Source organism: Argiope bruennichi, chromosome 1, assembly GCF_947563725.1.
Source record: "Argiope bruennichi chromosome 1, qqArgBrue1.1, whole genome shotgun sequence".
NCBI classification, from domain to species: domain Eukaryota; kingdom Metazoa; phylum Arthropoda; class Arachnida; order Araneae; family Araneidae; genus Argiope; species Argiope bruennichi.
Window position 1 is genome coordinate 40,151,603 of NC_079151.1, and position 26,358 is coordinate 40,177,960.

Consider the following 26,358-nt stretch of genomic DNA (forward strand, 5'->3'; position numbering starts at 1 on the left):
TGATTTTTGATAATTTAATTTTGTTAAACAAAAAAAACCAGAAATGCTTTTGGAATCGAGTCACAGAAAAAATAAAAGTTGGGAATATAGATCTGAATAAAGAATGATTTTTTGCTACATGGTCGGAAAGCATAAGAATAGTTAATATATCAAAAGTATGGGCAGCTAATAAATCATGCAATTTTCTTTTAACGCAGTTAGTATTCAAACTCATGAGATTAAAAAGATTCATAAATTATGCCTGAGTTAGGATCTGGAGTAATTGGTAATCGAGCAGAATATTTGGATATGAAAACCCTATGCAGTATAAAAGATTTGTAGTCAAACGAAAAAATTAATAAGCTACATAAAGGCTGATATTGAAACTAATATTGTGGAGCAATTTTTCTTCTGATACACTCATAAATTTGTAAGTTACCGCAGTAATATTCTCAATAAATAATTTATTGATATGCGAGTTGAATGTTATTATACATTTATAAAAATCTGATTCTATATATTTTCGTAAATACTGATTACTGCAAGAATTTGACATTGATTTCATTCTTTATTTATTAGAAGTTGTACATTGAATTATAAGATTTATTAATATGATAGGTTGTATTTGTGTGAAAAACTGAGCTACAAGGCTTATTGGACAAAAATTTCTATCTTGAACTAATATCTTTAAACAGTTTAAACCTGACTTTATGATATTAATTTTTAGAATACGAATATTTCCATAAATCTTTTATCCTTATCTTTATTATTTATCTTTTATTTATTATATTTTATTTATATCTTTTATTATTATAAATCTTATCTATAAAATTTCCATAAATATGTAAATGGTTTTTTTTCCTTTTTAAATTACGGAAAGAGTGTTTCGAAAGAGGAAAGTATATATATATATATATATATAAAATTACAGTGAATTTTATGTGTTGTTACGGATTTTCAAGAACAGGGAGAGTCTATGAAAGTGTGTCTATGGCATTGTACACTCTGAAGAAGTTCAATATTAACGATAGATTGTCATTAAGATTCTGCCAGGAGAGGCCCAGAAAAATAAGATTGTGATCAGGTGAAGTCTCTTCCGTAACACACTTGGGGCAAATTTCAAAGTGCTTAGAACCCTCAGAATATTTAATAATTCCAAGATGCCTTCTGAGAAACAAAGTAAGAGAAGTCTGATCCTACCCCCTGGACGACTACTTTTATCCACTGATGCACTGGTGGGACAAGCCAAGTGATTTCATTTTGGCATTAAGCTCTCGGGAAATTTTCCACAAGTAAGAGCTTCACTAGGCATAGAGGAATCACTAGCTCCCGCTTTACCAAGGTGCCCGTAATCTCAAAACCCTCGATACCAACGTGAGAGGGTACAGGATATAAATTGTAAATGGATCTGTTGTGACAAGTAAGCGGATTTATTTAGGTTTTTGTGTATATTCACTCCCACATTATCCCCCATCCTATACCAGTTGGCCAAATATTGAATTAATCTTCTACTATCTGAGAGAATCCAGATTTCATTTTTATGAGTGAGATAAATTTCATGTTTAACCTTGATCTAAATGAATAACTGAATATATATGGGGAAAAAATTGAAGATTTTTATAATAGTTCTACGAAAAAATGCAAAAACTATCATTTAAATTTGAGAAGAAAACTCTAGTGTATCTAAAAATAGAATTCTGAGAAATCTAATCGTTTTCATCTTAATCTTTTAAGAATGTCTGAAATTTCATCTTAAAATATCTAAAGAAACTTTATTTACTTAAAGCTGGAGCATTTCCATTTAAATGTCTTTAGAAAATCACATTGAATGAAGTAACCAAATATACTACTGAGATATTATTTTTTCGAAAAATTTGACTGAGAAAGATTCTTAAGCGCTATGAATTTTTTTATGTCAACGGTAAACTTGAGAAATAACTATTTAGACATACATTACATTGTTTAGGAATTAGATACTTGAAAATTAAGAATTTCAGTTTCAAATTTCTTTTTTATTACCAGTTATACTTTAACCACGGCTCAGAGTTAAAAACTTCCATCTTAATATTGCCTTCTTATTGCTTCAAAACGGGATATAAATATATTTAAATCAAACTAGTTTTGCTATTACAAATCAGTTAGAATAAAGTTTTATTGATTGGATAATATATCAAGTTTAAAAATATTAAGTAAAGGATATTTTTATTATATTTCAACCAACATTTTTAGCCATTTTCATCGAAATATTATTGAAACTTCGAATATTCTAAATAGAATGTGATAACATTTAAAGTTTGTCAATTCCTTAATTGTTTCACTATGTCTGATAAATACTTATTATTTTCGAAATATCTTCCCAAAATTGTGTTATTTTATATTCTATTAGTTTATAAATTATGTTATTGCTTTAATGTTTTCAAAACTCTTCGGCAAAACAAAATATTGGATATGTAATATAATGAATTTTTAATCATACTCTTTTCTGTTTCTATTTTTTCGATGATCTTTTCTTCGAGAAATTTTCTATTCATTACAAATGTAGTAATAATTTAGCAAATATCTTTTACAGCCACTCGTATTCGTTTCTTAGAGTAGAGTATGTTCTGTAACGCAAAATATCTTAATAAGAATAGTTAATATTACATTACTATCAATATAATTTTTTTGTTTGCCTCTGAGAATTTCAAGATTTGTCGTCTATAAAGTTTTTAAAAAGGAATTTAATTCTTATCTTGAAACAAATAAATAAAGATGGAATGATTTTCACATTTTTAAAGTTGAAGCCTTTCCTCCAATTCACTAATCGATTCTAATTTCGAAGTCTCCAGATAAATACCACAAAATATTTCACTAATGAAGTTAGAAATTATAGATTAATTCCAAAAAGCCTTATTTTCAATTTACTTGCATTAAATAAAAAGGAATGTACCACAGAGAATTGAGCAGTTTCCAATTTCTTCAACACTGGGATGGAGGGAGAGTTTAAGGGGACCGATGTCAACAAAATTGCATGTCCCATTCCCTCCAGAGCATCAGCAACTGAAAATCCATTAAGCTGTACGTGGAAAGCGAAAGTGGTATTGAATCAATAAGGTTTTGGGGAGGGGAGGTAATCGGAAAAAATTTTGAGTGTCTCCCTGATCTCGTCCCTTTGTAGGACGAGATGAATAAAGGCAAACTTATCCCCACTCTAAAACATTCCTCGTACTCGTCACAAATCTCCAAGCACTGTGTAATCCACTTTAGTTGAAAAGATGGGAGCTGTCGACTGGATTCATTCATCTTTATTTGAGGGGGTAGCCGACTTTTCTGCCAATATCTGGGATTACATTTAGAGGTTACTTTTTGAACAGTTGTTGAAGCAAAAAATATTATAGGAAGCTATAAAACCATGCCATAAATCATGACTTCAAGTTCTTTACTGGCAAGTGCAAATGTTTAAAAATTCTGTATTTAAATTATTTCTGCCAAAATGGATTATAATTAAGTAAATATTTGGAATATAAGTAACTTCGGGGATTTTATGTATGAATTGTTGCTCACAGGATTTGTCATTTTCTTTCTACCCCCTTCATTATGATTACTTTATAATTATTTAAGAACTTTGCAGCTTTGCAGAATTGATGATTTATATCTCCAATGTGATGAGACAAATATTTATTTTAATTAAGGAAAATTAATGTTATGTTAATAATGTTTACGATTAGTGTTATAAATGGAATTTTGTTGGAGTGAAGAAATATTTTGAAACGTTATGGTAAGAATTCTTTTTCTTTAGAGCGCAAAATTCATATGACTTTGAAATCTAAGAGATAAGTGTAAGTGATTATTTAAAAGAGCGTGCATTTTATTTGAGATCAAATTAAGTTATTCTGAGAAAAATATAAATATTGAAGTTAAAATAGTCAATTTATTACATTAATACATCACTTAGGGACTAAATAAGAGAAAAACACAATTGAAGAATATTATCATCAAGTATGAAAATATAATACAGTTTTTGCATCTTTTTATATATAATTTTAGTTTGAAGATGATAATTGAAAATTTTAAAACGAATGGAAACTCATATTAAGCATGATAGTAAATGACCAGGAGAAGTTTCGAGAAGATTTAGTATTAAGAAGTTTTTCACCATGTGCCATACAAAATTGATTCATATAATACAGATTGAACAGATATCTTTTAATATACATAAAAGTAAAAAATTTTAATGAATAATTATTTAAAATGTATTTACAGTTCTATTGTTAGTCGATTATGATATATATATCCCAACCAATATACTGTTCACTAATGTTTAAAACACATGATGTTCCAAGAAAAAATAGGTCCTTTGCTGACACTTTGACAAGATAAACGATCGAATATAATTTTTACTTCTTAATCCCTTTTAAATATTAACTTTTTCGAAGCTTTTATAATTTGCATATAAACAAGTCAAAACAATTCAGTGTCTTATAGCTTTATAGGGATTTTTTATGTTATCCTTTTGATCCATCCTGCACTTTATATAAAAAATTATAATGATAGAAACATTTGAACAAATAATATCTGAATAAAAACATAACTATTTAATAGAAGGTGTTATTTCATTTGTAAAAATAATGGGAAGTAAATGAAAATTTTCACTAAATTTAAACTATTAAATAATAGACTTTTCACCGAGACTATATTGAATTGCTCCTGTTTAAATATTGATTCTTACATGCACGGAATAATTGCATTTATGTAACACCACGCATTCATTTCTAAGGATCATATGGCTCCTTTCCGGTTCAAATCTTTTTGTTTGCTTTTCCTCAATTTACATCTCAAACAGATCATTTAGAATAACTGAAATAGTTTCTTTGCCCCATTTAGTTTGAATTGAGTTTATCAGATTATCACAGAGGAATCAACTATTCCTGCTTTTTGAACTAATGACTAACTAATGAAAAAGAGGATTAATATGCAAATTTGTTTTAAGATAGTTGATAAAATCCTGGCGACAACAGTTCGTAAGATTATAGTTCTTATAATTAAAACATAATATTTGAGTGACTTTTGATACTCCAATGAAGTAATTTCAGAAGCTCAAGTAAATTTTATTAACCCTTTCACAACCAGTCACCAAATTTTATCCTGGGAGGCAAGTTTACATTTCCAGGTGAGGTGAAGGTTATATTGTATCTGTATTGATAACATCCTGCATCCATCGTCTGAAACATAAATTGGCCTGCCAATATAAAATTTGCACGGCTATTTGGCTGGATCAGTTGTGAAAGGTTTAAAAATTTTTGGTAATAATATAGATATTTTTCTAGAAATTGTCTAAAATATTCATTTTTATGTCCACTTTATGTTTCAGAATAGAATCTAGAATATCTGATATGTTTTGTCTATTATAATACAGAAATCAGTAAATGAGACAAAGCTTTTAAAAATGAGAAATTTAAATCAGATTAAAACAAAGACATCTTCTTGCATCTAAATTCCTTTTTCATTTACATGTAATGGTACTTTTGTTTGCTGTATATACATGAAATTAATTTGAAATTTTTTTGTTTATAGGTTGCAGAAGGAATATATTCCATTTAAAATAGTAAAAGTTCCTATTTACTTATATTGAGACAGACAAATTTCTCTTAACATTTAAATTAGAAAAACAAGAATAGCGATAAAATTATTTTTTAATAAATGATATAAGTCATATTCTGATATTGATAAAAGATATTATAGCTGATATTGCATCATCGACAATTCATCTTGCCTTAAATGCATCAGAGTTATTCTGGCAATTTGCCATATAGTCATAAAATTATTTTATGGATATCTTCCTTGAAAGAAAGTTGCCATATAAGATGTCGAAATTATAGAAAAGACCGGCAGACTGTCACCATTTAAGCTTACTTTTATTCTTATATTTAGAATAAGACAGAATCTTTTTCATTTTACATGTTCCTATGATGATATTTTAAAGCAAACAGAAAATAAATCAGAAATGATTCCTCGTCATCTCAATCAAGTTAGTCATCCAAATATAACTAGAAAGGAAAACTGTTTGGATAAAGATTGAAAATAAATGGACCAACATTGCAATTGAATTGTATTTTTACCTAACTTTGATCTTAAGCAGAAGCTACTTAAGAACGATCTGGATTCGCTGTATTTAACCCTTTCTAGGGCCGTGGGAAGTATGCTTCCCACCAAATTTATCAATTTTTGTATGAAGTTCTGACAAATTATTTTAGAAAGACAGAAACTTAGATGCTTCAGTTCTTTATCTCACACAAAATGATGTGTCTTGATTTATTATTTAATTATTAACTAACCAAATAAATTAATTAATCAAATTAAATTTATCTAATAAGCTAAATGAATCCCTTTTCTTATTCTAATTTCATGCCTAAAATATTTTAACATAATATGACTAGAAAAAAATGGCCCTTTAAAGGGTTAAAATACATGGATCTCAAAGAAAGTTTGGTCCTTTGTAATACTTTGACAAAAGAGATGAACTATTAAACTAGTATGTAGTAAATCGGTGTTTAATCAAATTCGTTAACTGGATGCCTCAAAGCATTTGCATTAGAGAATTTGAATATGTTCTTAAATCATTACGTAAGGACATATGGGGCGGAAATTCTCTTTACAAATTTTTCTATAATAACAGTTTAAGAAATTAATATTTAAAATCAAAGTTATCGAAATTGGATAGATGTCAAATAAGTTTCAGATATTGATGTATAATATTAAGCTGATAGATTTAGAGGCATATACCCTGACGAAATCTATGCAATCCAGGTCAATTTGAACTTTGAACGTTTATGGAATTTGATTTCTAGCCCATAATTTTTCTAGTATAGAAACTAAAAGTCTGCCATTTAAGTTAAATAAAACATCACACATGTTCTCCTTCATAATAGCACAAGAAATATTGCTTTGTAGGAAAGCAGTCATAACAATTCCATTTTTAGTTTCATTAACTGGTATTTAACCAAAGAATTTTTATTCATTATTTAAGCTTTTCTAATATCGCCAAATGAAAACATTTGGAACATATCCTGTTTAGTTATTTAAAAGCAGGTCAAGCTCTACAGAACATATATTTTAAATTATTTTCAGCTTAATACAGCTATAAAAATGTTTTCATTGAAATGTATAATATAGCGATATTAGTTTTCTGATTAAATTTGTTGAAGAATATATATCTTCAATAGGGATCCATATAATGTTTGTTGTTTTTTTTAGCTACCAGCTGGACTTGATTTCGTGACAAATGAAAGTGGATATTCGATCTGCTGATTTTCAATCTGTTGCTTTTAGTGAAACTTGTTCATTTTTTTGGCGTATAAGTTGATAATTCATAATATAATTCTTTAATTTACAGTGCTGTAATATGGGCATATGAAAGATACCGCAGAAATATAAGATATATTGGTAATTCAATAAAAAAAAAATGGTCACTTTTTATTAGTCTGACGACCATGAAAATATATTCACAAGTATTTTAATTAGAAAATTTCAGCTGATAGTAATCATAGAATTTAAGAAACAGATTAGTAAGCTTAAGATTTTGTTTGTGTAATATCGGATTCCAGTTGCATTATAAAATAGAAATTAATTGGCAATAGAAAATGACTTTAACTAATAATATCTTTCTATATCCACGGTAACATGAAAAGATAAAATCTCCTTAAAAATCATTTCAATTTGGCTAAATCAATAACAATTGATTGCAGCTACTAAGAAAACAGTTATGAACAACTATGGAAAAATAATGCCGAATATGAACGATTTGCTTTAACAGCTTGTAAAACTGCTGGTGTCTTCCTTTCTTTAGTCACTATTATTCTGAAAATGATGAATGTCATATTCTGATGATGGAAATATTACTATACATATATATATTCTTTAGTATTTTTTGATAAAACATGACATGTTAACAAGTGTAATTATATATACAGCTTGAAAATATACATATCCAAAAGCAATAAAAGGTCCCAAATATTGCAATAACTAATAATAAAGGAGAAAATATTGGGTCTTGTTAGACTCACTACGTAGTAATACAAAAGATTAAGCTATCACAGAACATAAAGAAGTATTTGCCATTTTGTTGAGTAACAAATTCATTAACTTTTGATATTGATTTGGAATTGCAAGAAATAACTGTTAATTATTCCCGTTACTCGAAATAATAACTAAGCAGGAAAATTATAATCCGAGGAAAAAAACTGCAAATTCCGTGCTATAGGTGAAATATATTTTAAAATTCGTTGGGTGAATATTTTGCTTTGTCAGTTGAAATGTTCATACACTTTCTTTAGATCCCTCAAGACAGTGTCAAATTATCGAATATTGCATTAAATTCAAACATTTTAAGTTTTTCTACGAAATTTTGATTTTTTATGGACATATTTTTAATTTGTTTTCTTGTTCTAATGCCACCAGTTTCATCAAAAAGATTTTTGAATTTCCTACGGCAATAAAGGTAATTTTTAAATTATGTTATGTATTTGAATGGATTTTGAAATCACTACATCTTGGTGTATACATCTAGTATTATCCTGAAAGAAATTAATTTAGTTATATTAACGTTCGTTTTAAACTAATGCTATTATGGGACGAACATATTAATTTCGAACCGCGATCAGATGACGAGAACGACACTTGAGATGACACCCCATCTCCAAACTTCCTCATCACACCAGCGGGAGGACGTTTGGCCCCGACGGAGTTAACGTGCATCAGAGCAGCTTACATGATGGTTTTTCTGTGGAATCGGATTTCGAGCCTAAAGCCCTGAAGCCGAGACCTTACCACCAGGCCAGTCGCAGCCTCTCAGAAAGAAATTAGATTTTCATTATGACAGATTTTCATTCAAAACTTTTAATTGAAAATTGAAATAACTCTTCAACTACTTAGCACTTATAGAACCAATTTTACTTCGGGAAAAGTTTGCACCAAACATTAGTTAAATATAAGAAGATAGCAAGATGTGCATTTATTGCATTTTCTTAATTTTCTTAATTAATTATTTCATAATTATTATTATAATGAAGAACTCAATCCGCAATTAACTAAAAATCAAAAATCTCGTTTATTCTTGGCAATTTTGAAATCAAAAATAAAAGTCATTTCATGCAAATTGTAGTCTTAACTTTCTCTATATTTACGCAACTGGATATTTAGAGCAATTATTTGAGTTTTCTTTCAAACCAAAACCATTAAACAATGCAAAATTTCAAACTTAACGGCAGTTACAATCTTTCTTCCAAATAAGCTAAACAAGTTGCTTTCTTGTCATTATAACAAGGCAAATTAATAATAATAAAAAAAAGAAACAACTTTCACAATGCTTAATTTTAATAAGCAACATCTTCTTTTGTGTGTCAAACAATGTTATACTACATCATTACTTGGAATAAGAAAAATTCTTCTTTTAAAAATCACTTTTTTTACTTGATTTATTCAATAACAGAGGAGACCTTCGTATTGATCGCTAAAGAGCAATGTCCTGCTCAAAATACAAAAAATAACGATGACACAATAAATAAAATAAGAAAGTAAAATGCAGACAAACAACGCTCGAAAAAGAAAATGAAAGTCAGGAAAGTAAACAGAGAATTTTGGTAGTTTATCTCCGTCTGAATATGAAAAAAAATCAGGAAGAAACGCCTGATTTAGACATTAAATGAAGTGTCCCTTCTTGTGCTTTAGGATTTTTTTTTGTCCCAAGAAATCACCCATTTTAAGGTAGTTGATGACTGCAGTCTTTTCTATTTCTTATATTATTTATTTTTACATTTTAAATAATAAATTTAAAGAACATTTATATATCTAAGTATTATGGATAATTATCAGATCAGTTATTTTATTATGAGTTTCAAATTAAAATCATGGATTTGTAACAAATTATTACAAAAGTAATTGAAAAAATTATGAGAAATTATTTGACATGTGAAAAGGAATCCTATAATGTTTGATATGAATATAATGTTAAAGGAATTTTTTCTTATGATTTTTAGTTTCAATTTGGTTACTTTGCTTCTCTCTGAATCAGTCAATCGGAATTTAAAGAGGAAAAATTTATTCCTCACTGAGATAATATATAACTGTTCAATATTCTAAATATTTTTATTATAGGAAATATATGCATATTAGAGTGATGGAATTGATAAATAAATTCAGAAAAAGAGCACAGAATTTTTATAATACGGTATCATCGTTTCTTCTAATCACCTCTTGCAAGATCTTGTAATTAAATAATTAATTTAATTAATTTATTAAATTAATTATTTAATTTAATTAATTTATTAAATTAATTAAATAATTAATTTAATTGATAATTCGAATGATAATTGTACTCAAAGTGAAATTTCTAAACCATTGTTTTAAGAGATTAGTGAACAGTTTTTTTTGTCACTCTTAATAAATTAAAAAAAAATAGCTTTAGACAGAACAGATTTAATTTCTGGATTGTAAGATGTCTCCTTTGAAATAAGTTCTAAAGAAAATTAATTGAATATGTTAATCTGATTAATTTGAAATCTAGACGTTGATTCAACTTCCAGACACTGAGGTGGAATGGAGTTAAGAGAACGATTTCATGGTAAAATTTGCATCCTTTGAAAAATAAAACTCTTAAAAATAATATTATCTAGAAAACCTAACATAAGAAAGAAAGAAAAGAAATAGACAAAAGATTCTAATTTTACTTGTACAATAATCAAGAGAAAAAGTCATGATAGATTGAGTATCAAAAAAATTGCGAAAAATTTCGTAAAACTTCGTTAATTTAGCAGATGTCTAGTTAGCAGAACCGATAACCAATTAAAATAATATTTTAAGAAGAATTTCTTTTTTTTATTTGTGCTGTCGTATTCCAGAAATAAAAGCCCAAATTATGATGAAATGTCTGAATTGATCTTTAGATTTAGCACTAAAGACATCCATATTTGCTGTGATAAATCGCTGAATAATACAGCTCTACTAATTTATAATTAATTAATAAGATAATAATAATAATATAATTATAAGCTAATAATAATAATAATATAATAAATAATTAATAATATAATTATAAGCTAATAATAATAATATAATAATAAATAATTAATAATATAATTATAAGCTAATAATAATAATATAATAATAAATAATTAATAATATAATTAATTAGCTCTATTAAAATATCCATTAATTCTTCAATTCCTTTTGAGTAATTTGAGTTGCGAAACATAAATGCATTTTATGAACGTCAGTTTTTTTTACGCAAGAATAATTTCATTCACTTAGTACAGCATATTAGAAATAGTATTAGAATAGTTAGTAAGAAAACACTTACTCAGGAAAAATTAGATCAAAGTAGTGTTCCGCTTCAAAGAGTTACGTAACAAAAAAGCCTGCAATTCCGCTTCGATAAAGCATATATAAATCTAACCATTTTTGAAAGTAGCAGATTGAGAAATCATACAAAGAATGGCATTCATAAACTTCTTCCGATTAATATTTTTTGTCCAATGCCTTGCTTTAATCCACTATGCCAATGTAATTTTTATATTGATGAAAAATTCATAAATGGTAAGAATATATCTCCATATTTACATCAGCATGTTCCTATCATGATATACTAGCAAAGAAGCAGCTTCCGATAACAATAAAATTGATCAAAAGAAGATATTATATTTAAAAAGAACAAAATTAAAGAACCGTTAGCATGAAATTTCTTTTCTCCAAAAATATTCTCAAAAAATAATTTATGAACCTTAAAACAATATTCAGATTCATCAGAATATTATTTTAATCATTCCATCAAGCATCTTACAACAAAATATAACGAATAATGCATTAAAACATAAAATAAACAAGAAACTAAACCTAGATCCCAATTCCTCATCAATAATATTAAATCGATGATGTTTCATCTGTTCCGATATGTCCCTTTCATTTTCTATCATTTTTCAAAATTGCTCGCCATTTTCTTTCCATAATGATTTGCTATTAGGCTTTCATCCGTTCCATATCTCAATTCCCCATCTCCATATTTCTATCTCCTTATTGAACTATTCAAATCCATTTCCAAACTTCAAGTACCCCAATTATCGCTCTTCCCATAATTTCAATCATTTTTACATATTTCCGATAGAATTTGGTCTCATTATTTAGGCGAAGTAATTCAATTTCCTTTCGGAGATTTATTAATCCTATTGTTATTTATCGTTCTATTCATTTTACAGACAGACCATGGTTTGGTATAAAAGGAAAATACCATAAAAATCCAATGGAATTTCGATTTATGAAGATTTATTCATTTTAGAACTGATTTTCTTTTCAGTTAAGTATTATGTTCGAAATCTTTGTATTCTACATTTCTATTTTTTCATTCTTGCTGAATAAATTGAGTAGAAACGTATTATTCTTTGAATTTCGAAGCAATTTGCTGCAAATTTAAAGAAAGATATTTTGTATAGTTTAAATAGATTAAGTCTTCATTTTGAAGTTACACGAGATCTTTAGTGACATGGACCTCATAATTTGTAACTGCTGTCAAAGAGCGATGATGATTCCTTAACCAGCAGTTCTTTTCATATTTCCAAGCACCATAAAGCAAGAATGTTGGACGAAGACAGATTTAACATTTACTGGTCACTGAATGGAATTAATGATCACAGAACCAAAATTTTAATGTAAAATTTATAAGCTTTTTCTGTATATTTTAAAATTCTTTATACTCTGTAAAGTTTTAAGCATTTCAAAATATACTATCCTTAATTTATGATTATCATGTGGAAACAAGGTTTAAGGTTAATAATTTATATATATATATATAAACTTTTAGGCGTAAGAAGTTAAAACCCTAAGTAGCATAATGAAGAAAACCGGAATCAACGCGAAACAGAGAGGTAGGCTATATATATATATATATATATATATATATATATATATATATATATATATATATATATATATATATATATATATATATATATATATATATATATATATATATATATATATATATATATATATATATATATATATATATATATAAACAGTTTGCGATATCAGAATTTTATTTTTTATTTATTTGTTTTACTGTATGTATTTATTACTATTCCGCATTTTCTTTTTACTTTCTTGTATACGTAATAATATTTTGAGCTAAGTCCAATCGGGGATTGGTCATCTATCGATTTAATCTTCCAGAAACATTTAACGCGATAACTCAAAATCACACTTATTTAATTATATGAGATTTAGTATGGGAGTTTGTAACTACAACTGTAGTTTTGTGCCAGATTTTGGCTTCCGTCGGTTGGGAAAAATGCGTCTAAAACACAAATTCGATTTTCGGTTCTATTAATGGCATGCGAGAAACTAATCGCCGAAAAAGGCCGTCAAGGTTGGCACCACGGATAATAAAAATGTTAACTTCTCGCCAAAGGTAAATATTTCGTAATGAGTATACGACAATATCATGCAAGGTGTCCAGTGGGATAACACCTTTATAAGAGAATATGCGAGAACATTTTGGCGATAACACTCCAAGTAGTTATTGATAAAATGTAGTGGTTAGAATTACGTATTTGAAAACAACAACAGTAAAAAATAGAAGAAAAGGAAAGAATTTGCTATAATATAATTCCATCTGCACTGTTCGCCCCGAAAAGAATGCCGACATCAATAAAAAATTATTAAAACATTTCAAAAGAAATCATCTGCATTTGGAGGTTTAAATGTTTTTATTGGTTTTTTAAGATTAAAACTTTTTAACTACGCCTGTAATGTTAAGAAACATTTCATCTCAAATCCGACATAAATGAATAATTTTAATTCCGCAGCTTAAAAGGTTAATCGTACTAAATTTAAGTTTCTCGTTTTCAACGCAGACAGTGTCTGGAAAGCCATTGTGTAATTATTTCTCTACATGTTTTTTCTTTCGTCATTTAAAAGCAGAAATGAATTCCTGAAAAACAAGAAAGAAAACAAAAAAAAAAATTGCTACAGAAAGATACCATATTTTACAGAAACACCTGATATACTCTGTGTTGAAAAGAATTAATGCTCTAATAAATTAAATTCAATCTAAAATTCTGCTTTTTCTTCATAATGTTTGAATTAAAAGAGGTCTGTATGTAAGAAAGGATTATATTAATTCGAGCGTTAATTAGGTAGCATAATTTGCATGCTCTAACAAGATTTTGGGAATTCTAATTAGTCTAGACAAACAAATTTCATTCAAAAAAAAAAAGGTGCTTTATGTTCAAGTAAATCTTTGTCCCTATTTGATTACATTTTTTGAATCCGAAATTATGAGGTAAAAAAGAAATCTAAAACCGATTTCGTAAATTTCTTTTTCATAAGTATGCTTAGTGTGCAGCTCAAAAATAATTAGATTTAGACTTATATGAAAAAATATTTTCCCAAGGATTTTTTTTTTCATTAATTTCTTGTGTTTCAACTATTTATTATAATCTGTGGAGATTCTGAGATAAAATATGGATATTAATAACACGAACGGATGTTTGAACATATATATTATTTCACAAAAAAAAAAATATTTTTTTAAAAGAGAATTATTATTTTTTTCCAAGAAAATTTTTCTTTCTTTAAAAGAACACTTTTATTTTCTTTTAAAAATTAATAAAACTTTCATTAATTTTTAAATTCGTAAAATAAAAGTAATAAAATTTTAAATTAATAAAAATTAATTAAATAATTTTTTTATTTAATTTTGTTTTTTTACAATGTTTTTAATAAAATGAGTATAATAAAGATGAGCTAGTTCTCCGGTAAGGAAAATGTAAAATAAAATTATTGATAATTTTTATTGTAAATATATCTTTGCGAAATCATTTGGATTGAGCGTAATACAAATGATCCTTTTAAAAATTTACACATGAAAGTGTTCTGTTCATAAATGGGAATAGAAAGTATTTCGTTCGGTATAAAATGCTCAATAAGTGTACAAAAAAAAATACTGTAACTATTATGTTTTTTACTTGAAGCCTGATAAGGACAGCCACATATTTAACAAATTCCACATCCCTTAATTCAGTTGTACATCTTAAGTACTTCCTGTTAAATAAGTTAGGTAAATGCTTAATCTACCCCAATACATGTAACAGCACTTTGCAACGTCTGACAATCTGGAACTATTAATAATGCAACTAGTAGTTGGAGTTTGTTTAATAAGTAGTAGTAAATGTAAGTATTAAGCAGAAACTACCTAGTTTAGTTAAAAACTTTATAATTCAGTTTGTGCATTTTAAAAATTTGTAAGGTATTGAAATTTGAATAAGATGCCAAGTAATTAAGTGTACTTAGTAGATTATAATTCTAGTTTCCCTTAATATCCTTTCATTTTGAAGATAATGTTCAAATAGCTTTATAAGATTAGATAGTAAATAAAAATGCACGTGTTAATGAAGTTTTAGTTTATTCACTTTCATCGAATCCAAGATAGCATCAAAAATGTATTCTTTAATCCCAGTATGTTCTTTGCGAAACCGCATTTTTCGTTAAAATCTTGTGTGAACGACGAAGTCATAACAACTTATTAATGCGATATTGTAGGATATTTTATACATATTTAAATATTTTCACTCTAATTAGATTGAAGGAGTGCAAGATAGCGAAGGCATATTTCTCAATGTTCCTTTACTTTAATATTAAAACCTTAACGATTATATCCCTCCATTTTAAAGAAAAAGTTCAAACAGTTTAATGAAATAAATCTGCAGATGAAATTATACATATAATGAAATTTCAGCCCCTCTCGTAGAGTCCAAGGTATAAAAAGAGTGTATGAGTATATTTTTCGATTGACTTCGATGTATTCAGCTTTTTCATTAATATTCTACAAATTTAAGAAAAGGTTAAATCAAATTGATAATATTATTTGATAATATAAATATATTTACCAAATTTAAGCCTATTCTTACTCATAGATTGCAAATTAAAGTAAGGTATATTTTTATATACATTTCGAGGCGTTCTGAATAAAATTGGTCTTATTTTTAATATCATCACAATTTAAAGAAAACGTTGAAATATCTTGTTCCTTGGATATGGTAAGTTAATATATACACATTTAACACTACTTACAAGCAGCTAGAGAATGAAAGGAATGTTTTATGATAATTTTCGCAGTGTACTGACCAAATTTGGAGTTTCCGTTAAGTTCATCACCCTCTCTTGGCTACAGCCGATAATCCAGCGATAAGAAACTGGGATTAATTAATTATTATCTCATTCTTTCTTTTAAGCTCTCACATCATTCTACTGGGAAGGCATGCACCAAAAATATTTACCCGTAACTGGGCATTTCTTGACAGTCAAATTAAATTTTCTAATGAAAGTATTAGTATAAAAATCTGCCAATATATTCTGCAGATACTTTTCTTGATATATAAATAGGTTTTAGAAATTTTTCTAAATATATTATCAGTGAAAAAAATAATTCCGTTTGAACGTACATTTTCTTCTCAAATTACATGTTACAACAAACAATATTCTTGAAAAAACATATTACTTTTAATTTTTTAAATCACATTTATTTTCCCAGTACATAAAGGTATATAGAAATAGTATAATGGAAAATTCAACAATTATATATATAAAAAAAATTGCTAAAATTGACCTTTTTTTTATCGGCCTCTTCTACGCAGAAAATTGTAAACATTTGTAGCATGGTTTTCGAGCGCATTTTAAACATATATGTTAAATACTAGTATTTACTGGTATATTGATATATTTTTAAAATTTTTCAAAATACATTACCACAAGAAAAATTAAATACATTTGAACCTACATATCAGAATCAGTCGAACGCGAACTTTCATAGAAAAACAATCTTCTGTACAATTATCCTCATTACTAAAATCACTTTCTGCTCCATTTAAAAGTCTCTGGAGCTCTTCTTCATAATGAGGTCCAGTAGATTGGATTAAATTTTGTGGATCAAATTTTAGCGCCATTTGCTAAGCCTTGTATAATATTGGAACATTAAAGAGAGGTGCGGTCTCACAGGCGTCGATCAAAGAAATAGATGAAATATTTGATAATGCCTCCACTGAAACCGATTAAAAAAATGCACGTGTAGTGAAAGTCACGAAACAGGAAGCTACCGGGTCAATCCATTTGATTGAGCTAAAAATAGAGTAGGAGTGACCGAAAGTCCGTCCCTATTGGTCTGAGATACCGCACCTACCCAGTTAAAGGTTAAATTTAGTATACATGAGAAGGAGCACAAGAAAAATATTATGTCTCCGGAATAGGGATAGAGATTTTTAATAATCTTTTCCGTAAACAAGAATTTCGAATTTTGACCACACTGGTACAAACAAGCAGAGAAATAACCGATAATGAGTTATTTCTAACATAAAAGTGTTATTAGTTGGAGTATTATCAATGTAGTAGAATTATGAGATGAAGAAAGGGTCCAAAAGAAAAGAAAAACGAGGAAAGGTATAGATTGCTTCAAAATAGCAGTGAATTTATTGGCTTCAAAAATAGTTAATAGCATACACTTTTGAAGTCTTTCAGATTACACATTCCTGGCATTTATTTAATATAATTCAATACCTAGCCAAAATTAGGGAATACGCAATGGGATTTATAGATAAGTTTTTTATTTTGTAAAGAATTTAATTTCTGCCCATTATATCATTTTTTATCTGATGAATAATATCAAGCTGGTATTATCAAAGCACATTCAAGTTTACGTACTTCCTCAATATCATTTGTTTAGTTTTGATTGGAATTTGTTTTCTGCACAATTCAATGGTTAACGCTCTTTGAACAGCGACTGTTCAGAAATTTCTATTTTTCTGATACTAGGAAAACATCTAAATTTTCTGGACTTAGTTGTTCAATTAAGCATCAGTATTATGGTCCTGATTTGACAGCCTTTCTTAATTATTATTGTATACTGTCTTTGTCATACAATGAATGTCAACAATATCATACATGTAATATCAACAATATCATACATGTAATATCAACTTGCCGTTACTTTATTAAATATGAAGTATCAAACATAAAAATAATACTTTCAAAATATTATCTGGAGAATAGTTTAATTAAAACATTTATTTTAAGAATGAGAAATGTAAGAGAAAATTTTATCACAAGCTTAAGATTTCAAACATTTCCCAAAATGTTTCAAATGAACTGCTTTTAAATAAATCTAAATCACAAATATTCCCAAGATCCTACAGTATGCTCCTTTTTCCAAGTTATCAAACATTTTCTATGGTTACATTAAATCTTATTAAATCGAGTTACGAGTCTTATTAATGCTACAAAAGTGAGATAGACCGTTTTACAACTTTCACAGACAGCTAATTAGAATAGGTCTATTTTAATTAAAGACTAGTTAATTAAATGTGTTCACATTAGAAGTTATTTGAAGAATTTAGCAGAAAACGTGAGAGGGATACCAATTATAAAAGAATTAATTGCTAAGGAATTTAATGATATGTTAATATGCCTCCTAATATCAAAAGAGCATATACATCAAATGATATGATAAATAAAATTAGTGAATAAGCGTGCCTCCGGAAAAAATATTTCCACTTAACCATTGAAATCATTCGTGAAACATGGCCGATTCTTTGAGTTTATTGAATTTGCAATAGAAACATTTAATATATATTTTAAGTACTAAGGAAATCTATTGAATTTAGTTTGTAAATAGATTTATAGAATAAAAAAGGATATAATTCAAATTACTTTACCATGAATGTGTAATTTATTAAATGCCAGTATTTTATAGAATGAATAGCCGTTTTAAGATAAATTATAAAATATTAGAATTGTTTCATTTTTTTTGTATATTTTTCCTAGACATTGATTGCATGTAACCCCAACGAATTACGAGAAAAATTTCATTTCCACCACTATTTCCCAAAAATCGATTGTTACCATACAATTTTAAATCACAGAGCAACTCTTTTAAAATAGAACTTTTTTCGGTCTAGAAATAAAGAAATATTTATAAATATTTTTTAATTTAAATAATACAGATAATAAGATAATATGGATTTCAATCCGAAATTTTTGCCAGATATTCACAATTTATTTAACGGAATCCAAAAAATTCGTTCAAATAATAGTAAAAAAATTCCTCTAGACATAATTGTACTGTCTCAAAGTTCCATGTCTTATTTAAGTCTTTTTAATACTTACAATTTCTTTTTTTTACTTAGCGAAAAATAACACATTGAATTTAAATGAAAAAAAAAGATTCTTCAACTTTTCCATAGTTTTTTTCCTTCAGGTAACAAAAGATTTTGGTAGTAAACGGACTGAAGAGAAGAGGAAACTGAAGGGAAAACTAAAGAATGATGCTGGTGCCTTCTTTTAACCCAAATATATCAGAAAGGGTTAGACAAGTCAAAATAAAGGATGTTGGCGGAGTTGACATTGTCTTTTTGACTGTTTTTGCGGTTATTTTAGAAAAAATATTTTGAAAAAGAGAAGAAAAAATGTCATTTAAACTTTTTACAATAACGCTTTATTAATATTAAATTTACAAGAAACAATTTAAATGACCAGTTTCAAACAATAACTATGGTCATCGTCATATGTAAAATGACTGTAGTCATAGCTATCAATGCAGTGTCACAAATTTTATGAAACTATTCAACACACTACAAAATATTTGATGTTAAACACTTTAAAGGGCTCACAATTCTTAAATTTCTTCGTAATTGATATATATTAAGTTCGTAAATAACTGACCTGTTCTAATAATGGCCTTGGAAACGCGTTTTTATAATCTGAAAATTTACATATTTGCATAAGATTTTCTGATGATTTCATCACATTTAAATGGAACAGCATATAGTGTTAAATGACCTCTACAAATGTGGAGGTCATTCAAAAATGCTCGAATAAAATTTTCATTGTTGTTTATTAATTGGAATTGATTTAATATGAAGATTGTAGATTAAAGGTGCAATTGATGAATCCTCGTGAAATCTATTTTCGATATGAATATTCAATTTAAATAATATTGCCAAAAAAATACGCTTATTGAATGTGTATTTATTGAATTTTATACTCTGCATAAAGATAATATCCCTCAAAATAATGAAATGAGTAGAAAATTAAGAAACTTAACAAATCGATTCGGAGGCTAAACTAAAATATAAAGTCAAAAGGTTTTTAGTGTTAAAAACTGTAGATTAACAGTAAGTATTAACAGTAAGTTGATGTAGACAGTAACTATTAAACTACGTGAACTCATTAAGAACATAAAATATGATACTGTTTTGTAAAATTGAAAGATTAAATTTTTTACAGAATCTTTCTAAAATTATATAATAGCAAAGATACAAAATGCTATAATTTTAAAAAGAAGGTATTTCAGCATTTCAAAAGAATCATGGGATATTTTTTACTATGTTTTTCCTAATTTTTATCATTTTTGGTGTTTTTTTCAGTATAAATATAAGAAATATTTCTTTTTACATAAAATTCCTGATTGATTTTATGGATTATAAGAAATGATATTCTTATTTCTTGAGATTTCTTTATTACAAGTTATATTAAATAAAAAAAATGATATTTGTAAAAAAATTTGCGCAGAAAGCAACCTTTATTCGAAGCTTTTAGACGTATGACTAAAACAAATAGACAAATTTTCACTTTCACTGCATTTTTAAAATTAGAGACGTTTAGAAAATAAGGTCAAGCAACGAATCAAGAAATTTCGAACAATGACAAAGAAATACAAATTTATACGTTTAATAAAAAAAATATCAAATAGGAATTTTAAAACCTTTTGATAAATGCAGAATTGCGAAGGTTCATACTTTGAAGAAACAAAACTGTATTAACTGAAAGCTTAATTTATTCGATAGGAAAAGCAACATTCTAACCAATGCTTTCTATTAGATTTATTAGAGAAAAAGAAATGTGTATTTGCTTAATCAAATTCATCTGTCGAAATAAATTGTTCAAAGACGTTCTAAACATTTTTCAAATATCATTCTTTCCCTCTTTTTTTTTGTAAAACAAAAACTATTCTTCCCAACAAAGTTTTAATTAAGTTTAAATTTTTGACATGAAAAATAAATTTAATTATGGAAGGTCGTTCAATTTTTAATGAAGCAAGGAATGCTGTTTTTAGCCTTTATTAAATGATTGTAAACTCTGAATAGTTGTTCATATTTCTTATTCTCAACTGATATTTTTTTAATTAAACTAACTTCTGAAGATCGTGCTGTTCTAGTTTAAAAAGTTATCTTTCACGTAAAGAAATAAGTAGAAAAAAACTTTCTAAAATTATTTTCGAAATTAAAAAGCTTATATTGATTTTATAATTGAATTTTACGGTGAGAAAGTTCTTTCGATGTTGAAAATGGATATATACTTATATTAAATTTGCGAACAAGCTTCATTAACTCAGACATAGTTCTAAAATGAAATTTGTAGATTCACGACACTGGTTCTAAAGTTTTTAATAGATTTTCTTCTGGAATTTGAAATTAAGATATTGACACGGTATTTTATTTTACTTAAAATATTTATGGTTTTCCGTTAAGAACATTTTAAAAAAATGTGAATTGTTTTTTTCTTGTTGAAGTTGGATGCATATAATTAAAACAAGTCATTCTTAGGCTATAAATTAAATTTTACATTTAACTATAGTGGGAAACTTTTGAGACATGAAAGAGCAGTTTAAGACGAGATTAGATTCTTTATGCAAAAAAAAAAAATATTTTATAAATATACAATTTCTTTTAGCTTAGTGTATTCATTTCCGTAACTTGCGTCTGAAATTGGAATCACCTTCGTAATCAATTCGATAACCATTTCTTGTATATTTCTTAACAACAGTCATGGCCATCGAGTTAATATATGGTAATATTTGGTAATAAAATTATTTATAATTGCGAAAACGTTCCACCAAGTCTTTCTATAAGGTATATTCTTTAATAACTATTAAATCTTATTGGGTAATTCCTTGTTCATCTAATGAATGCTAGCTTAAATGAACTTTTTATGAGATCCTTTATGAGATGAGTTAAACTTTTTCTTTGCCTTTATTTAAGTTATAAATAAAGGCAAAGAAAGAGTTTAGCTCTCTATATTTATTTATATCAAAGAAAATACTGCTTATTTTTCATCACAAAAATATAAAAAGAATTTGCAGCTAGACATTAAAAAACAGAAACAAAAATTTCCAAAATTATTTTTTGTTAAGAGTATTACAAATTATCTCTTTTCAGGGAACTTTGTTCTGGGATTACATTTGATTAAAATCGAATTATTTCTTTTTATCATTTTCTGTTAATAATAGCACCATTACCATTACCAAAAGCATGAGCATAATCCTTTAGATCTTTCAAGTATGCTCTTTCGGCTCAGTTAGAGTTATCATCCAATCCTGTGGGCCTTTAGATGTCCTTTTCGACCAATAGATCCATTACCAAAATGAATAGAATAGTCTTGAAAATAGAAATAGAAAACTCATTCTCGTTGCAGACAGCTAACTGACTATTAGAAATAAACGAGGTTGCAAATGTCTTTATTACACTCGTAATTCAAATTTAAGTGTTACGTGAATGTGGTTTCTATTCTAGGCGTATTTTACTAAGAAATTGAAAGAAAGCGTTCAGAGCCATTTTATGAATTCAAGATTATTTCTAACGAACAGTTGTAAGAAACGAGAATCAGAAAAAAGATTTGCTGGTTTTATATATATGCTCATCTCAGTAATTCTGGTCTTTGATTTATGATAGAAAGAATAATTTAAGAGTAATGTGTTATTTGCCATTGCATTATTCTTTTACTTGTCAAAATTTACAAATATTTAAAGTTTTGAATTGCAACACTAGATGACATTATATTTTTATTATCAAATACATGTGACAAAAGCACCTTCCCCGTGATCAGGGCATCCCGGGTTCGAATCCCTGTTCGGTAATGGCTGTTTTTCATCTGTGTTCTATCTGTGAGGTGTGTGAATGTGCCCCCCTGTAGAAAGGGGTTGTGCAAGCGAATGTTTGAGTTTCATCTTCAGATGAGTTAGAAGTTAGACTTCTGTCCTTGGGTGCTCAGGGGTCTTTACCCGCAGAAGCTACTGCACCCCCTTTCCGTGGTAACGTGGATACGACATCATCATGTGACAAAAAACAAATATTAAATTGGTTGTCTTGTATATTTAGATATTCTTATGAAAAAAGGATTCAGAGCTCTGCATTTACCTTTTCATTATAAAATGATAATATATATAGAATTTTTTGGGTTTCATCTAAAAGTTGAACTCTTCCACAAATGTTATTTTATAACAATTATACCAAAATATTTAAAAAATATATATTTAATAGATTATTTTTAAATAAAAATTGGCAGCTATTTTGACAGCGATTAGTAACAAATAAATATATAAATTGGTATTTTTGAAAAGAAAAAGCATGCATGATCAAACTATGAATAATTTAATTTTAAAATTTAATTTCTAAGGTAACTGAAAAAATGAGTACTCTGCCTTTGCATAAACTGCTCTTTGTTCAGTTGGATAAAAAAAAATAAGAAAGTAACATTAAATAAAGTCTTTTATGGTGTCCTATTTATGATTTTTTGCGAAAAAGAGTTAGTAGCTAATTAACCAAATATTTCATAAGCTTTGAAGCAAAATTATAATGAAATATTCTGCAATCAATTATATTTTCGTCCGTTACATTATACTCTAGGAATATATAGAACTCCTTAATCTAGGAAAACGTTATGTGCCTAATATTAGCAACATTTATAATATACTACATGACTTATTAATCGGGTTAATTTTAAGCTTTTAGATGCAACCTAATTTTGACGAGTTAGTAGGTGTGACGTCAAAAGGGCTTGATTGCAAATCAATCTATTTTGATAAATTAGGAGGGCCCATGAATCAAATTTACCTGATTTGGCTTCTTTTTTTACCGATTCAAATCATGCAGTTGAAAATTTTTTACTGATTAGAAGAAATAAAAGGGGCTTTGTTTAATATAAATGAATTTATTAAAGCCCTATTATTTGTTCCTCATCTCTTCTTAAAAAATAAGAGATGAGGAATGAGAAGAGAAGAAATGAGGAGATTTATTTTTTTCTTTAAATACTTTCGTTTGGATGATACAGAAACTCAACCATCAACTTGTCAAAATTTATCAATAGTGTTATGCATTATTTAAATAAATAAATTAGTTAATTGTAAGGAGGCGCCATAATGAGATTGAAATCATCATTAAACAATCTATCTGTTTCTAATTTTGAAAATCTGAAACATTACAAGAGAGAGTAAAAGATTCAAAGTCTAAAGATCATTTTGATGTTTTTAACTTGTTCCAGTAGCTTTGCAAAAATAATCGATGAGCCGTAAGAAGTTTGATGCTTGAAAGATTAGCTGAATTTAATGAAAAGTGTTTAAAAAAATCTTAACGCAACTAGTTTTTATATTTGATTCATTCGGATCATTGAATACAAATGAATTGAATTTTTAATTATGCTCAAATACACTTGTAAGTCTTCTTAAGTTTCTTTTGAATTTTCTGGAAAAGAAAGTCAGTGCTTCGTTTCTCAAAACATAGTTATTTTTAATGAATTCAAAGTAATTAGATATTGAAATTCATTTATACTTTTTATCAATTTCCTTATACATTTTAATTATTAAATCTACACTTATTTTTTGCTAGGTTTTATTTAAAACAAAAAAAGTACATCCTCTTTAAAGCATTAATTTCTTTTTAAAAGTTCTCTTCTTTTTTTAAAAAAATGTAAAATATCAGTTTGAAATTTTTACAGCATTGAAACGCTAATGTAGAATTTGCTTTTGAAATAACATTTTTGTTTTATGATATTATTGATTCTATAATTTATGACCATTTAATTTAATTACATTATTTAAAAGCTATAGATTTAGGTTTGGAAATTTAATTTTCACATATACTAGCTAAAATTTTAAAGATAAATAATTACATTAAATATAATGACCTCGAAAAGTGTAACGATGCTAAAAACTAAGACGATATTTCAATGTTTCTTAAATCAAGAAATTTACTCGAAAGTGTCTTGTATGAAAACCTGTGACGTTAACTCACTAATGTATCTGAAAACTTTGATGATGAAAATTCATTCTCTTGTAATATCTCTAGATAGATGATAATCTAATGAATTTTTGTTTGTGAAATGAATTTTTGTTTGTTCGTATCTTATGCGCTGCCGTACCGTTCAACCGATTGCGATGAAACTTTGCTAACTTATTGCTTGCATGAAGGTTATATTTTGAAACTGACAATTGACAAAAGGGAAACAGTAAACGGCACATGTCATTCGGAGTTAATAGCATATATATGAAACAAAATAAAATTATTGTGATTGATGCCAATCCATGTGAGTGAAATGAAATCGAAAATATTTGGTGCAAAAGCTAATTTTTTTCTACTCATTAATGAATAGTCATATGCACAAGATGTTGTCATCCAGCGTGCACAACATTTTGTTTGCGGCAAACATATTATTCAGAGTTTAACTCACACATACAAAATAGAATTATTAGTATCGATGCCGATCGTTAAGCTATATATAATGGATATTTCCAGTGCAAACAGTAATATTTCTGTTTATTCAGCGATTCCATAAAATATATTTCCGCTATACAGACATATATCATGTTGATTGATTCGACAAAAAAATATGACCTCAAACGTTCATCACTTAATAGATCTATCGGAGCAGCGCGTAAAAACAAGCCAATTCGAGGTTATCAAACAAAAAATTAACGAAAAGCGAGCAATAAAATAGATCGTTTACGAATTGCCATTTCATATGTTTCAGAATCTCAACATGCTGAAAGAGTCAAAAGACAAAGTTTATATGCTACCTGATCACGTGTATCAGAATCAAAAGACCAATATGCGACAAGAAGCGAGGCAACTATTCTTAAAGGAAAGTCAATTGGAGAAGATGTGCTCATTCCACGCATTCCCATTATTCTCACCGACATGCCTTTTGATTATAAACGACTGCAGTTCCACATTCGATTTGCATTCTCGACGACCATCAACAAGGCGCAAGGTCAATCATTTCAAGCCTGCGGATTGTACCTAGAAAATCCAATTTTAACATGACCAATTGTATGCTGGATATTTAAGAGTGAGACTGCAAAGAAATTTATTTGCTTTGGCTGAAGATGGAAAAACAAAAAATATCATCTACCCTAAAACATTTGCATTATAAATTAAAAAAATAAATAAATAGAAAAAGTATTATTTGTACCTCCCCTTTATATATTATTAAATTTCAATGAATGTAATCATTACCGATAAGAAAATAAATATCATTTTTCCTATCATTCCTAATAAAACAAGTTGCTGTTTTAAATTTTAAACGAGATTTCCA